At 27.4% G+C, this 18,278-nt stretch overlaps 1 protein-coding gene across 1 annotated transcript in view; it reads right to left on the reverse strand.

Moving 5' to 3' along the window:
* LOC109595443 (titin) overlaps positions 1 to 18,278 on the reverse strand; it is a 111,819-nt gene that overhangs the window by 61,239 nt on the left and 32,302 nt on the right. The gene's annotated exons all lie outside the window — the stretch shown is intronic.

An 18,278-nucleotide genomic window follows, 5' to 3' on the forward strand; every position in this document is an offset into this window, starting at 1 on the left:
CCATCAAAGTATAAACATCTATAAATAATTCCCCATACAATTAGAATTTCCTTGACCGCGACGAACGCGAGAGTCAACGCTCTTAATTATTCGACAACGAATTTATTTTAATTCGGGACCGTACAAATTGTCCGATATTGCCGCGTCATCGGACACAAAATAAAATTTCGAACCGAACAGGTGGTTCGGTTCATTTTTCAGTCGCATCGACTCGGGAACAGGAAGCATTAATTTCACATCTATAAGTTTAATTGGTTTAAACGCAGCGGTCGAACGGAAACCGTAAAATATAAACAATGGACGAACGATTCTGCCAAGGAAGCGGGGAATTCGGTTCTCGTGTTCTTTTATTTTTTTTTTTGTTCGGTTTATGCAACCGGCTAATTGCCTGAGGCCACACACTTGGTTATTGGGAAATCGAAACAGTTTTATTCAGTTTAAGAACAATGTTTCTTAAAAATTCTGTATTATATAAATAAATTAATGAAATATATAATTTAATACATAAAGACTGTTACGTACAAATGTCTTTAGAAATATAATTACTCTTAAGGAATAGACACCACTAAAAGTAAACCATCACGGTTACTTATTATTGCCTCAAGTTTCTGTAAAATCGCTCATTGAAATCTCCAGTTGAAAAAGAATAATATGTACTTTAACAAAACTTCAAACTGATTAATCATTAAGAATTCATCAAGAAGTCACTAACTAAAGTTCTTTATGATCAATAAATTCCAGATTTGAAATGTTCAATATAAAATTTAAAATGAATAAAATTTATTTATTAATTTATTTTATGATAAAAACCTTTGAAAACTTTAAGAAAGAAATCACCAAAAAATGCAAGTTATTTATGATCAATAAATACCAGTTTGAAAAGTTCAAAATTTAGATTCATTAGAAGTATATTTATAATAGAACAAAGAACATTAAAAGAAATTCGTTTAGAAAAATATATAATGATGTATATTTTATGATCAAAATAATATTTAGATTGATTAAAATAGGTATTTATTTTAAGATAAAAACCTTTGGAAACTTTAAGAAAGAAGTCCCTAGAAATGCAAGTTCTTTATAAACAATAAATTCCAGCTTTAGATTGTTCAAAATAATGTTTAGATTGATTAAAAATATATTTATAAGAAAACAAAGAACATAAAAAGAATTCAATTAGAAAAATAAAATAATGATAAAAATAGTTATTTAATTTATGATAAAAATGTTTGAAGACATTAAGAAAAAAGTCACCAAAAAATGTTATTTATGATCAATAAATTCCAGTTTTGAAATGTTCAAAATTAAATTTAGTTTGATTAAAAATATATTCATAATAACACAAAGAACATTAAAATAAATTCTATTAGAAAAATATATAATGATAAAAATAGATATTTATTTTATGATAAAAACATTTGCAAACTTTAAGGAAGAAGTCACTAAAATAATTTGTAATCAATAAATTACAGTTTTGAAATTTTCAAAATAAAATGTAAATTGATTAAAAATATAATTACAATAAAATAAAGAATACCCAAATACAAAAATACTAATAAAAAATAACCACGTTTTTTTTACAAAAAAATATTTGAAAGCTTCAAAAAAAGAAACTACTTAAAATGTTGTTATTAATAAATTTCAATTTTGATATACTCAAATTCAAATTGAAATTAAATAAAAGAAAAATTTAAGAAAGTTCAAACAAAAATAAAAGAAATCTATACTGAAAAATATATAATAAAAAAATAGACAATATTTTAAAGCAATTTACAAAAAAAAACACTGTAATTCAAATAATAGAATCTATTTCCGTATTATTTGAATTATTAATAAAATTGTCAACAGAAACTTCATTCTCCAATTTCAACAAACGAACCAGTGAATTATGACAAACACAATGATCCCCAAAATGATTGCAATCAGTCCGTTGTGTCTGTGCAAATTAGCCAGCTCCCATGTCGCCAGATTGTTCTCCGCTTCGTTCAAAAGCATCGTGAAAACCGTACGCAACTTGACCTTACCCAGTGCGGTGAAATGCAATGCATTTAGTCCGGTACGACACAATTAAAACCAGTTTTTTTTTTAATGAAGTAATATAAATATCGTATGCCGATCTGGTAGTTAATTGACGGTCCCAAAATTATTTATGAAAACTGTGGAAATTTCATCAGATGAGAATGACGTATAATTTATTCATGCACCATTCTAGGAATATTTAATATTCACAACAATATCCAGCGAATTCTAGTGGAACAATATGCAATAAATAGTTGATGAGTTCGTAAAAGTCATCCCAGTAAAATTCAAGTTAGTAATTCAATGTTTCATTGTTCAGAAAGCTTTATAAAACACAGCAAAGCTTTTAGAGTCAAGTTTTCGAAAACATTTACTTTATCTTTAAATGCTTATTGTCGAAAGCATTTCGAGTTCTCGCAAGTTTTTCAGGAGCGTTTTAATTACGTCACAAATGTGAAACAACTTTGTAATAATTATTATAATTACCATCTTCAATTCTTAAATATTCGATAAATGGAATTAAACAAACATTACTACATTACATACAGTTTTGATGGACTTATATTACTATTCAATAATACATTTTAGTTAATTATATCATAATTACTATTTGAATTGAACAAAATTATTAATGTAAAATAAGTAATGAAAAGCATTTTTAAAAGCTTTATCTCATTCACCTACATTTCTGTAATTTAAATCGATACAAAACTTTGAAAGAAATATTTGCAATCAATGCATTTCCAATGAGAAGTGCATTCTGAAATAAATGATTAATGAGTTTCTAAAAAGTTTCAAGCAAATGAAAATAAATTTAATTTCGGAGTCAATTGCAAAAGCTTTAGAATGCGGTGCTTTGCAGTCTCTAGAGAAATATTTCCTTCAAGCCTTTGTTGTCAGATAGTAATCTCACTAATTTCACTAAGTATTTAGTTGTAAACTTTCGAATTTGGGTAAAAATTTGTTCTATCTTATCGTTCCTCTAATGAACTGTATTTTTGGTATTAAAACGAGCTTTTATCTATACGTGCAACGTGAATTAAATTAAATTAAAATAGTTTAATTATTTAAAACATTCTATTTTGTGAGTCTTCATGCCCACTTTCCTGATTTGATATTTATTATTTACTGGATACTGTGAATAATATTTAATACCATAAACATTATTAGCTTATAAATGTTAAAAGAGCTTAATTAATGAAATTAAACTCGAAAAAGTTCCTAAACAATTTCCAACATTAACGTGTATCATAATAAAGTTTTAATCACGAAACATTGCATTTGTACCCACAAATATTTTACCTTCATCAAAGCAGCAACTGAAAAACTGAAAGCTACAACGACCACAATTAACTTAATAAATAAAATCGAATCATTCATTTTCATTTTCGTTCGGAATGTCGACCGAAATCGGAGCACAATAACCGTGAAATTCCGTAATATTAAATCATCCGAGTTAAAATACGCTTCGGTTTATAGAACGAACAAACGTACAGACGTTCTAAAAACATTCGCAGTCAAGGCCAATAATATTATTGAGCTTACACCTAATAACACGAGCTATCCTCTTTTTTTTTAAATTTACACGCAGAATGGATTTCCGGCTTGTTTGTACAGCAGGATTTGGAGGATTTCAAGATCCTCTTCTGGTTCATATTTCCCGTATTTACCTTTTTTATTAGTTGGAGGTGTTTGTTGATAAATAAAATTTTAATGCTGTGCAAATAGAGTAATATTATCTTATCGTGGGTTGGTGATAGGAGATATGCCAAATCCATAAATTTTGATACAATCCATTTTAATAACCAATTTGGAGGTTACGGCAACTAGTACAAGTCCAACAACGACGTTATTTATTGCCAATCGATTAATAAACATTTTTTTATTAGTAGAAGTGCCAACAAGGTCCTTATGTAATGTGCAACGTTGATTCCAACGTGATTATAACCATGAAACCATTTTTAAATATCGCTTCTAGAAGAGGGGGTAACACTGCTAATATATTACGTTGTGCGGAGGTACGACTTGAATAAATTACAATATTTAATGGCAAACGTCGGTTATTAAAAGGTGTAAAGAATTTTATTATCATATCTGTTTGAGGAACTAACAACAAGAAAGGAGTTGTTTCAAAGAACTGCTGGAACTACGGGAAAAGTCTTCAATGAGGGGAAGTTATTAATGTACTATAAACTATTTGTTAACAACATTTAAAAACAAGGATGTTTGAGAAAGAAAAACACAGAAAAACGTAAATTAATTAATTAAAAGTGGCTCTGTTAATATTAATTAACATCAAAACAAAAAATATACAGTTTATCAGTAAAAATAATCATTTGAGGTAAAAAAAGGTTGAACAACACCAGAAAGCACTAAAAATTAAACTTTGTTTTTTATCATTAAATTCAGTTTTGAAGTATACAAAAACAAATTGTACTGGAAGGACAATTAAAAGAAACTACAACAATAAAAAAAATAAAAGTCTGAAGAACAACTCAAAGTACTTATTAAAAATTCACGTTCTTTATTAATAAAGCTTTCAAAAGCTTTCTAAAAATTCACATTCAACTTGAAATGCATTGCAATTTATTACTTTAGGATTAAATAAATTTGAAGAACAACAAAAATAGTAATGAAAATAATGTTTTTAATTATGAAATTCAGTTTTCAGATGTTCACAAACAAGTTTAAATTAAATAAAAGAAATTAATATTAATGATACTATAAAACGGTACAGTTGGGATAAACTTCAGTAATAAAAATTCATTTTTTAAGGTAAAGAAATACATTTCAGTTGAAGTGTAACAATAAAATAGTCATAAATAAATAAGTTATAAAAACTCATTTTTTAAAGTAAAAAAATTGTAAAACAAGACGAAAACCGCTAAAATTAAAAGTTTATTATAATTAAAAATTCCATATTTGAAGTGTCCAAAATTGAGTTACAATATTTTCAAAATAAAATAAAAACTAGAAAAAGCCACCAACATAAAGTTCTTTATTATAAAGAGCTTTTAAACTTTAATAAAAATAAATTAATAGAACATTTAAAACGACAAGATTTATAAAATATTTTGTTTTCCTCAAAAGAAGTTTTTATCAAAAGGATATTTAACGTGCTCAAAATAAAATTTATGTTGGGTTATAAATATACAAGTACAGTTAAGATAATATTTAATAATAAAAATTTTAAATATGATCTGATGATAAAATTATAAAAACCAGCAATTATATAGTATGTGTCAATAAAAATAAAAAAAATATAATATTCAATAAGACAAGTTTTATATATCAATAATTATAATTTTTTGGTTGAAATAAAAGGTGTTAACAAAGGAACTTTTTTAAGATAAAAAAGTTAGATACTACAGAAAAAGAACTAAAAATAATGTTCAACATAATTAAGTATTCCATATTTAAAGTGTTCAAATTGAATTTAAGGGATGAAACAAAACTATACATAAAATACAATTAAGATAACAGTTAATACAATATTATTAATTAATTTTTAATAAGATAAAGATAAAAATAAATTAAAATGATATTCAATTAGATAAATATTTTTATGATAATAAATAATATTAAGTTTTATAAAAAGGATTAACCACAATGTTTCAGGAGTTGTATTAAGTTTTTTTTTCCATTCAATGAAGGAACTGAGAGTAACGTTGATCAGTTTCTTCAAGTAAACATTTGAGTAACTAATTATAGCCTCTAATTGGACCCATTTAGTCAAACGTATGTCGACAAGTCGGGTTAATCGTCGCCAGAAACAATAATATATTATTCACGAGCGACACCTAATTTGTATGACGGATTCAGCGTGTCAAAACCGAAATTTATTATTCAATAAACCCCGACGTAAAACAGCGTGCGAACCTCGCAAAGAAAATTGTGAAAACACCGTCCCCTAGTAGATTTTTCATTCGGGCATGAATGTCGGTGTATCAGTTCGAATTTATGGCGGGACAAAAGCCGGCATGTATTTTCCTCGCGACCTGCCTTATTATAAATTGATACTTGACTTGGGCGAACTCGATTTTGTGTCTCGATACGTCCGCGGGAGCAGCCGGTGATGTGCTGATAAAAATCGATTCGGAGACAGCGGCCAGTTTCGAACAATATCGGTCGTGTCCTTTTCCGTCGCGATTCCAATTTATTATACACACTAAAGTGGGTAGTGAGTGGCTTAATCCATAACAACGCCAAATATAAATTCCTGATGGAATTCTACTCAATCACTCCGCTCAAAGTAGAAAATAATAAAATATTCAAGGTACGAAGTTAAACAATAACAAAAAGGGATGTCCAAGTTTGAAATTAAACTAAAGAAAGTTACTTTTAGATGTGCTCAACAATTGCTTAACTACAGATCCATTTCAAATTAGTTCTGTAGAAACTTTGTTGATTAAAAGGAATTTGATAAAATAGTATTATAAAAAGAAAATTGAGGAAATGAAAATAAATAAATGTATATACTTTCTTTAATTTTTTAACAATTAAAAAATAATCGTGTCAAATGTATCAATCATAATTATTGAATATAAAGACTACACTAAATCCTCCAATTTTTAAGTATCAAACATTCAAGATAATCTTAGAATTTGTCCAAAAAATATAATATAACGCAAAAATAATTTAAATAAAATATATAAATATTATCTTTCAGAAGAGTAAGTTCTAAAAAAACTTAAAAAATAATATTTAGAATTATTTGTAGTAAAAATTCGTCCATTAATTATTATTAAACAAATTTTCCTAAAAAATAATGTTATACTTATTAATTTTATTAATGTTAATTTACACTAAAAAGTCTTAAAAGCTCTCTTCCCATGTTCCAAAAGCTTGCAAAGTTAAATTTATAAGTTCTTTGACGCAGATTCATAATGGATACAAGTAAGAGATTAAACGGTCATAAAATTAGTTTTGAAACTAAAAGCCTTTTTTGTTTATAATAGTTACATTCGTGAAAAAACAGTTTAATAAAATGAACAATAAAGCAATAAATGTTACTTACTAATGCAATATACATTAAGAAAAAGTAAATAAATAAAATCTAATAATATAATTTGACATTCAAAGAAAAATCCATAATGTGTCTAATTACTTTTCACTAGGACCATATTGAAATATACTAAAACATTTAAAATGTATATTGTATTGTGTAAAAATGTTTATTGAGCCAAAATTACTAAACAATATAAAACAAATTCTATATTTTTCATCTTTGATTTTATAAGGAGATTACAAATATAAATAAATTTATTGAAATAATAAAATCTTGTACAAAAGATCACATTTTATAAAAGCTTCATAAATTAGTACAGCAGTTTTCAATGTTCTAAATAATTTTAGTTGTTCGACAAATTAATTTCAATTTAATTCTGTAATTACAAAATATGTTAGTAGGAAGAAATAAAAAAAAAAATAATAATATTGCAATATGAAGGGAATAATATCTATTATTTAAGTGTTATATACAATTTCTGAAATCAATATTTTAAAATATTCGCGAATAAAAATATTTCTAGCTATCATTAAATTAATGTTCACTAAAAAATTAATGCTCGAACTGCTCGATGTACCGATGAAAAGCATGAATTTAGAAGTAACATAGAATTTCATAATGAAAATCAATACTAAATAATTTAGAGATTATGTGCAAAAGTTATTAAACAGTAAATTCTGTATTTCTGTAACTTTAACTCAGTTTTTAAAAAGCAATCAACAAAAAATGTCTAATAATTATTAAAGAATGAGTCCCTATTAATTAATTCAGCAGCTTTCAAATGTTCTAGATATTTTACACGGAGTTGTTCAAATTTGAAATCCAGACAATCCTGTAATCAATATTTCAAAATATTCATGATTAAAAATGATTCTAGCAATTAATGTTCTCTATAAAATTAATACTGGTATAAGCAATATTAATTCAAATCTTAAAAGCAATGAGTTTAGAAGTTCTAACATAGAGATTCAAAATGAAAATCAATACTAAAGAAATTAGAGATTGATTCATCTTTGATTTTAAAAATAAATCTATTGAAATAACAAAATGATGAACAAGAGATCACATTTTATAAAAGCTTTTTTAAAAAATAATCAACAAAATTGTATCTACTAATTATTAAAAAATATTAATTAATTCTGCAGTTTTCAAATAGATAATCTTACTTATTACGAATCTCAAATCCAAATAATTCCGCTCACTGTAGTGTGTAAGAAATTATTAAATCACACATTAATTTAAATTTAATTCTGTAATTACAAAATAGGTTGGTTAATAGGAAGAAATTTAAAAAATTAAAATAATACAATTCGAAGGGAATAATATCTATTATTTAAAGGTGTTATATACAAGCTAGGAAATCAATATTTTAAAATATTCATAAATTAACGTTCTCTATAAAATTAATGCTGGATTAAGCAATGTTAATTCAAGTCTTAAAAGATCGTCGATGTACCCACCAAATGCTTTAGAGCATAAATTTAGGAATTCTAATATAAAAGATCCATAATAAAAACTACTAAACTAAAGAAATTAGAGGTTGTGGGCAAAAATTGCTAAACAATAAATTCTATATTTATCATCTTTGATTTCAAAAATAAATTAAAAATATAAAAAGATTACATTTTATAAAAGCTTCAAAACAGTGCTTAAAAAGTAATCAACAAAAATGTGTCTAGTAATTATTACAGAATGAGTCTCTATTAATAGAAACAGATAACTTAATAGTATTTAATTATGCACTATATGTATATATTTTTTATATTACGAGGTGACTATTAGGTACTTTCAGATAAAAGAAAAAACCTTAAATATAAACAAAAAATTGATTATTAATTAATGAGTGACAGAGATTAGAATAAATGCCACATTAAAATATATTTGCCTAACAAATCAGAGGACGAAAATCACATTATGATGTTTACTAATGTTGTGTGTGATAAACGAAATCAATATACCCGATGTTATTAACCCACGAGCAAATTTTGCGCACTAAACTGCTGAAAAATATAAAACGCCATTTATTCTATTTAACAAACAACGCGCAGTTAATAAAACGCGTGAATAATTCAGTATAATTATTGTGGCTCACGAGCAATTGAATGTATAAAATATCATACTAACTATAATTAGTTAATGGTAATTTTAACATTTTACGAGATTTATTTAACAAACCGTTTTATTTATTCGTCGGCGATCGAAAACCGTTATTAATAAGTGTGCAATTGCAATATGTATTTGTGTTTTGTGCCGTCAAAAGTTTAACGTTCGATTTAATCCGATTTGTTAATAACGGGAAATAAACTGCTGTATTACTGAAAAACCAGTTGGCTACTTACAAAGCGCTTTTCCAATGTTCTTTTCGTCGGGATCACACATTTATAATGCGATTAAGTTAAATTAAAGAGTGGGAATCACAGACACGGCCGGACGGAAACTTTGCATCAATCTCCATACTTTAATTGCCGTTAAATAAAAATGACATTATCATGGTTAATGTGGTTTTAATGTAGTCTCTTATATTCGCACAATGCGTTTACTTAAATGTATCCTCCTCTCATACATATGTAAATTTATCTTAAACACATTTCATTATGTAATTACACAGTAATTTAATAGATAATCTAAACAACTTAAGATCTATCTTGTTTAATTATGTGGAATCCATTATGATGGCCCAGTTTTAAGTCCATTGTCAACATTTGTGACTTTCCTTAAGATCGATTTAACTGAACCAAAGTTTCTCGAGGATTGTCGAAGGACAATTCAAGTATTTATCACAAACTATAATATTATAACGTTGTTTGTTTATTATAATTGTGCAGATATCATGCATAATAACTACCCAACCTGTTGTCGTACATTTTTCGATCTACTAATATGTGTTTTCTACTTACTAACGCCTTGTATGTGTGGTAACTCACCTGAAAAGGAATAAAGTCGTTAAATATACGTTTTATAGGTGTTTCTACATTATCCGTTCAATATTTTCACGATTTAATTGTTAGTTTTAATATTTTTTTAACAGTTTCATAAAACTTGTAATTATGTCTGTAAAGTTGGGCAAGTTAAAACTGTGAAAAAGTGAAAGTATAATTATCGCTTGTCAATTTTATAACCCACCAATTGGCCAGTTAAAAAATCTGCACCACGAGCCTCGAGGATTAGCCGCAAATGTGGGTCGAGAACACTTTTTTACTTGACCATCGAAATTGTTTAAAAAATGATTTATTATTGTGCGTTCGTCTCTGGCTTTTATCTGACACTCTAATCACGGTATTATCTTGGTTTAAAAAATAATTATGCACCGAAAGCCATGATTAATGGAGTTTAGATAAATGCATTTCGTATCTTTGTTTGTAAACACATGCTTGGCATTCTGGGGAATTTTAAAAATGTCCGATGTTTCATAGAGAAATATTTTTTTATAGAATATAAATAAATCCGGTTTGTTTTATTAAAATATTTAATATGAAAACCATTGTTTAGATGAAAGTTGAAATATGAACGACTATGGAATGCAAGAACGGGACGTGGCCATGTTGGAATAAAGAATTAATCATTCATAAAAATTACATTCGGCCGCACTTCAAGGTACATTTTTATGGTTTTATTTCTGACGAACATTTTACTTTTCTCTGCTATTCTTAAAACGAGGACTTTTTACGATTTTCTTTGCTTTGAGTTAAAATAGGTGTTAATTTCATATTAAAATATCTATTTAAAGTTTTCACATTTATTTCTTCACATTTCATAATTTCATTAGTAATTATTAAATTTAGATTAATTTACTACTTTTACTATGTTTATACATAATTGATTACTCGTAAAATAAAATGGTTTAAAAAGTAATATAAACTGTCAATTTTTGATAATTTTGATAATTTTACTATTCGAATAATGTATATTTCAGTTATTGGAGTCAATTAATAAATGTATAATAAGTTATAAGTAATAATTATAAGTTAATAAATGATTTGATGATGATTAAATGTTATTTTAAACAAATTTTCATAAAGATTCATAGATAAAAGAATATAAAAAGCCAACATTATTTGTTATATTGTCTTAAGATACGATAAAAATTTCATATTTTAAATGATTTATTAGTTTATTAGTATCAGTTAATATATAAATTTATATAAAAAAGTAAAATTAAATAAAATTTTTAATATAAAAAACAAATTAATAAAAAACGATGCAGCATAATGTTTATTAATTATTTTATATATGATATATAATTATTACATACATATTAATATTTTATAAAAAATTATAATTTAGTAGTATTTAGTAAAATTTTTAATACAAAAAATTGTAAAATAACAAAATTATAATTTTAATAAAAAACGAAACAACAAAATACTTCTTAATAGTCCAATCAATTATTATAATAATTTTAAATTACGATAATGTAGACAAATTATTCAAAAACTTGATTATTTTTATTAAAATATTTAAATTCAGTCAAATTCCGTAAAAAATATTACTTATTTTGATATAATAAATAAATTATTAAATATCAATTGTCATATTATTGTTTTATAAAAATTTAAAATTAGGTAGAACTTTTAAAACAAAAAATTGTAAAAAAAAAACAAAAAGACTTATTAAAAGTCTAATCAATTATTATAATAATCATAAGTTACGATAAAGTCAGTAAATTATTCAAATACTGAATTTATATCTCAATTCAGTAAAAAAAATATCGTTTAATTTTTATGTTATAAATTATTTCTAAATTTAATTCAATTTTTCAAATATAAAATTGGATTACATGGAGCTACTGTTTTGTATTTTAAATTGTAAAACTCACAACACAATTTTATAAATAATTGAATATTATTTTTACATTTTTATAGAGGCAATTTCAAATTTTCTTAAATTTTCTGTTTCGCATTTTTAAATCTAATTTAATTTTGTTTTTATTACTTTCTAAAAATAAATTTTGAATCTAAATATTTTAATTTGAAATTTTATCTATTTAATTATTTTATTTAATTGCATTTTCTGAACAAAATTTTATCTTTTTAAATAATCTTAATAAGTAATTTGATTAATTTTTAAATATTTATGTTTTTACTAAGTATGTACCCATTAACTATTTAATTCAAATGGTTCTAGTAAATTTATTTCAGTTTTAAAAAATGTCTAAATAATTAAATAATTCTATTTTCTGAACTAAGGTCAACAAAATTAAATGTACATTTCATCAGTTGACTGTAAAATATTTTTATTATTAATTTATCTCCGTTGACCAAATGTAATTTTATATTTTTAAACAATCGAAATGAATAATTTAATTTAATTAAAATTTAAATATGCATGTTTCTACAAGTATTAAATACTTTATCCTGGTTGTTTTATTTACTACATCTATTTAAATTTTAAATATGATTATTCTAAATAATTAAATGATTCCTCCATCCCCTGAATAAATAAAATTCTACATTTTTAAAATTGAAAAGCTTTTAGTGGTTAAAAGCTTATTGAGGTAACTACAGAAAATCAATTTTACATTACATCAATTTGCTATTATTTTTTAATTGTTATAATATAAACTCAATTATGATTTTTTAAATCCAGTCAATAAAATGTTGTTTGTTTTTTCATGTACTGTTAAGTTTAATTTAAAGTTAAAATGCGCTTAAAAATGTAAACTAGTTCCCATACAAGTGGATCAAAAAACTAAGTAACCATTTAGTATTACTCGTATAAAATTCCAGAGTAACAAAAGTTGAACATTCCGAAACACCGTAAGTCGTTAATACAGATGTTTAATCCATTCTTCATTGCGGTACAGTTATGCCGTTCAGCTTGTTTATATCCAGTTAAAAATATTTACAGGACGTTTAATAAATTTTTAAGCTGGTCGTGTTTCACCGCTGTGACTTCCACACTTAAAACTTTAATGTTGCACGGGTAAACTTTCCAGTCGACTTCGTTTCCCCATTACGGGATTAAAACTGAAAATTATTAAAATATAAATAGATCCCGCCAGAAACAGTGTACCGTCTAATGCGGCCGTATCGAATTAATTTTGTTTACTTTACGCGAACTTAACGAAAAGTTCTCGCAACGGCGGCGGAGGAAATAAAAACGGAAGACGCGCCACAATTAAATGCGAATCGAGTTAAAACATAAATTAGATTTGCGGTCGGACTTAAATAATGCGCGTTCGCATGGCGAGAAAGTTGGCGCAATTATATAAAAGCGGAATCGAAAAATTGTTATTTTTATTTGCACGGCCAGCTTCATCCGCACCTGGGCGAAGAAGGATCGCGGCACGATGTTCGCAGCATCTGTTTGTCTCCAGTTTCGACGCACGAAATTTATAAGTGTGTGTTCGGTGTCAATTTCGTGAACGTATCGAATACTGTTCTGGTATTAATTTATTTTTAGATTATCGGGCTGCTGATAAACAAACGGAACTGATTGTTGTTGTTCATGCCAAAACCGCTGAATATTTGCGATAATATTAAGGACAATGTTATTTTATTGGATTTTGTCATGTTATTGAATATATTATAATATATTATATTATATTGAGTTTCTTTAAAACAAAAAAGCAGCAAGCAGCAAAATTAACGCACTGCCTACAATTTTGTAAATAAATTTTTCTATTTAAGTGTTTGAAATAACTTTGAAACACCCTCGTATATGGCTTTTAAAAAGTGTGTTAGAAGTTTTTACAATAACATATGTTTACACAGCAGGTTAAACTGTCGTCGTGGCGCTCCATTTCGTTACAACTCATTTATCATCCCCATTTTCTTTTTAATTTACCGCAGAATAGCCGAAAGTACACCCATTTCCCGTACGTTACAACGACACGTGGAGACCAGGACAGGGTAGAAATGGTGCTACAACTCCTGCTCAACATCGTTTTTTGAGACTTAACTTTGAGATAATGGTTTGTGACTACAAGAAGTTTACAATCTGAGAAAACGTAGAAGGGGTTCGAATAAGTATTGAAACTACACGACAACGTCTTGGGGAAGATAATTTGCAACCCCCTGTTCCTGCTAGAGGCCCGACTTTAACCGTGGAACATCACAGAGACCGACTAAATTTTGCTCAATTGAAGTGAAGCGCATTGGGAACGAGTTCTCTTTACAGACGGCCAAATGAAAGATGTAACTTCGTAATTACCATCTTATTTGATGGGAGTTCAATTATAGTGTGGAGAGGCATTTCTTTAACAGCACGTATCGACTTGGTGTTGATAAATAATGATAACCTTAATACTGAATGTTATATTTTGGACATTCTAGAAGAACATGTCGTGCCACATGGTCATTTTATAGTTACAATTTTTTTATTAATACGGGATAATGTACGGCCACATACCGACCGAAATTATCTGGCTGGCGTGATTAATTCTATGGCCTGGTCAGCTCGCAGTCCAGACCTTAACCCAATAGAACACATATGGGACATTCATGGAAGACGTTTAAGTGACGATCCTAACCATCCTAATAACTTAGAGTGTCTTCTACTCAAAATTTGAGAGAATTTGGACAAAGTGAAATTTCAACTTAGAGTATGAACAGAAGATATAAAAGCTATTATTCGTAGTAGAGGTGGAAATACCCCATAATATGTTCAAATTATTATTTTTTATAAACATTTTTGAAAATTTTGTTTATAAAACAATATTTTTTAAGATGTATTGAACAAACTCAATTCTTAAATAAATTAATGTGTAGGCCAAAAAATTCGACTATTTTTTTTAACTTCAGTCACTGAAAAATTGTTTCCTAAGCACCTCAAAGATGAGCTCTCAATGTTATAATAAAGGTCCTCCTCATCTCAGTTTTCTATTTTTTCTTCAGTTCCATATGGCAAAATCCATATTTCGTCATTACTTAATTGTACAAAAAATTTATATTTAAATTTCTTGTAGGAAATTGATCCCTCTACAAAAAAGGTATCTTACAATTTTTTCATACCTCTTACCGTTTAGAAGATATCGAAGGTCAAAATTTAACAAAAATTTCTTTCTTACTTCTAAATTTTGTAACTCATAGATAAATAAATATTATAAGATGAGCAACATGTATTTTTGAAGGAAATTAAGCGATCTACAAAAAAGGTCTTCGGTGGTTAATCGTTTACTCTAATCATTTAGAAGATATTTGAATTCGAACCCCCTGAATGATTTTATCCATTTAAGTCTTGAATTTTGAGATAATTTATTTTCTATTTCAGAAACAACAAAGTTTTTTATTTAAGAAATGTCACTAAATATGTTATATGAATTAAAAAGGAAAAAGTAAATATTTTAAAATCCAGCTGTTAATTATTTGATTGTAGTCATATAGAAGAAGATTCCTCAGAAAAAAATATTCAATTCAAATTTTGGGGGAAAAAATTTGAGTTACATTTCAAATAAACCCGTTGAAAAATATTAAATCACGATACTAAAATAAGAGCAACATTGAGAAAAAATATTGTTAAAAATTGATTAGTAATCGTATCAAAATAAACTCAAATTTTTATGAATATTTTCAAAATTCATGACTTAAATAGATAAATTTAATATATTTATTAAAAAATTATTAAAATCAGTAAGCATTGGGATTCAAATATCTTCTAAATAGTTAAAGTAATCGATTAACCACAGGAAACCTTTTTTGTAGAGCATTTAATTTCCAACAAAAATATAGGTATGTTGGACATTTTATAACTTATCTACGATTTATAAAATAAAAAAGAAATTTTTGTTAAATTTTGACCTATCCTTTTAAAAGGATTTTTTTGGTCCACCCTAACGTATTTGACTATTTTTTCATTTTCAGAAAATATTAGTAATAATCAATTATAATTGCGTTATTTTCTAAGAACAATCTATGTTAAAATAATGACCACGAAAATGAAATATTTATAAATTGCGCCGTAATTAAATTAAAATTTTCATTATGGTTACATATAATATATTGGTAAATATAGTTTATAAATATTTATATATCAGTTTTGTAAAAATAAACAAATCAAACGAGTTACAAGTTAATATAAAACCACAGCAAACCAAACAAAATTATCAACAAACAAACATTTCAGCAACAAATGCACAAAATAAAATGAAAACAATTTAAACGAGCCCACCTAAATGAAATCATGAAAACCAATTTCAAAGCAAACCGAAACCAAAAAGGGAAGTTAAATTAAAAAAAAATGTTTTATTACATTTTCAGGATTTTTACGCCGAACATTGTCGATACGAATTTCGATGCTGCAACAGGTGAATTATTCCGTTCCAGTTTATATTATTAATTTCCAAATTACACGTTATAAAGTGGTTAAAGTGCCTTAAGCACTACTTAAATAATTAATTTGGAAGCTCTTCACTTGAGCCTTCCTGCAACGTTATTATTTAATTTCATCTCTCGCAGCTAATGTAACTAATTCGTCGGTTATTATGGTGCGTTGTTTACTTGTGTGGCGCGAACGTTTTATTTATATAACGACGATGATTCCGCAGTTTCGTTGCCGTGTACTACACGTATAGGTGTTAAGTTACGTTCAACTCGGATAAGTATCATCTTTCCGCGAGCTATCTTCGTAAGCAACAGCTTGCAAGCGTGAAACGACGTCGAAAATAACAAAAAAATGCGTCCAGGTCGAAAACTGACTTGACTCAGTCGATTGGCAATTGATCTGGCTCAATACGTTGAAAATTGGACGGAGCGTAGGTAAAAATCGAAAAGTGCTCCGTAACGTTGACGAAGTTCCCGTAAAGTATGTGCGAAGCGAAAGTGGGCCGGGATAACTAAATGATAAAACGTCTGCGCCTCCGCCAACGAAGTTTTCACTCCGACGGGAACACTCATTGACATTTATTGCGGGGGAATTTTTCATGATGCGTCGCCGCAACACCGCGGATGGATCAAAACTCCTATTTTTTTGCGGACAAGTAATTTTTGAATTGGCCCAACTCTCGAGGGGGTTACAAGCGTCGAGCTGTTAATTTGTAGATTACACACAATGGCCCCATTCAATTCTAATGAACTATGACGAACAATGGCGAAAAGGAAGAACGTCTGTGTCACTCAAGATTGCGACGTAACTCGAAAAAGGCACGAACTGAAATGGTTTTATTGAGTTTTTAAGTTGAAATTAAAATGTATTTGATGTGCCACTTTGAAGGGGAGAATCGACAGTTTTACTGAAAGTCCTTGACTGACTTGGCAATAATAGCGTTGTGAATCCAATGATTTGTCCTCTTTACTTCATGTACTTCATACATCAAGGGTAGCTTCGCCCAAATTGCTCGAGATTTTTGTTTTGTTTTCTAATTAATTCCCCACTTCTAGCGATGCCTCAAGTAACATACACAAAATTTAGTCTTCAGTTGTGGGACCTAATTAACATTGAAATGAATCTCCAACGCATTACAGACGTCGTGCAAAAAATTCGTGTCAAACCGTTATAAATACCCAACAAATTGAATAAGTAGTTTCCCAACTAATATTACTTATTTAATTAAACCATGTGCCAGTCGAAAACACGCAAATTTATATCGCTTTTAATGTGTTAATCTTGGCAATATTTCAACTATGCCCGATCTTAAATCCCGGAGAGGGATATCAACACTAAAAAGCGCCTCGTTACGAGTAAATTATGGAGTAATTCTATACATTATTAATCCCGACCAGCGCTATGTAAAACAACCCATGTTAAATATTTAAACTAATTCCATTATTTGAAAAGTTCGCGTTGATTAAAGTGGGAATGAACGCCATTTAGTAGACTGAACGGTTTTCATTAATTAATCCACTCAATAACTTTTTAAACTACTCAAATTTTCGTTGTTAACTACGTGGAAAAACTACTGTTACATTCACAGACACAAAAAACGTAAACATCAAATTCCCAAGACACTTTTATGCTTGTCTCACAATGCATGAAGAAAATGCTCGTGTATGTAACCTTGTGTATTTGTAATTATAGTTCAACAACTCGTATATTGTTTTATTTTTATGTCGGTGGAATATACTGTAATAATTTTAGGTAAAAACTATAATGATACGGAGTAATATAGGCGTGTAATTATAGTGGCTTTATTAAATAATAGGCAACAGATATTAGAGCTTATTACAATTTGTCTGGACGATTTTTTGGCTTGTTATGGATCTAAACAAGTGTTTTATTGCACGTGATGAAAGTAATGGAATTACGAGGCAATTAAGCTTTTCGACTGTCATTATTATAACGACAATGTTGACTTTAAACCTCTAAAATTGTGTCTGTT

Source organism: Aethina tumida, chromosome 7, assembly GCF_024364675.1.
Source record: "Aethina tumida isolate Nest 87 chromosome 7, icAetTumi1.1, whole genome shotgun sequence".
Classification (NCBI taxonomy): domain Eukaryota; kingdom Metazoa; phylum Arthropoda; class Insecta; order Coleoptera; family Nitidulidae; genus Aethina; species Aethina tumida.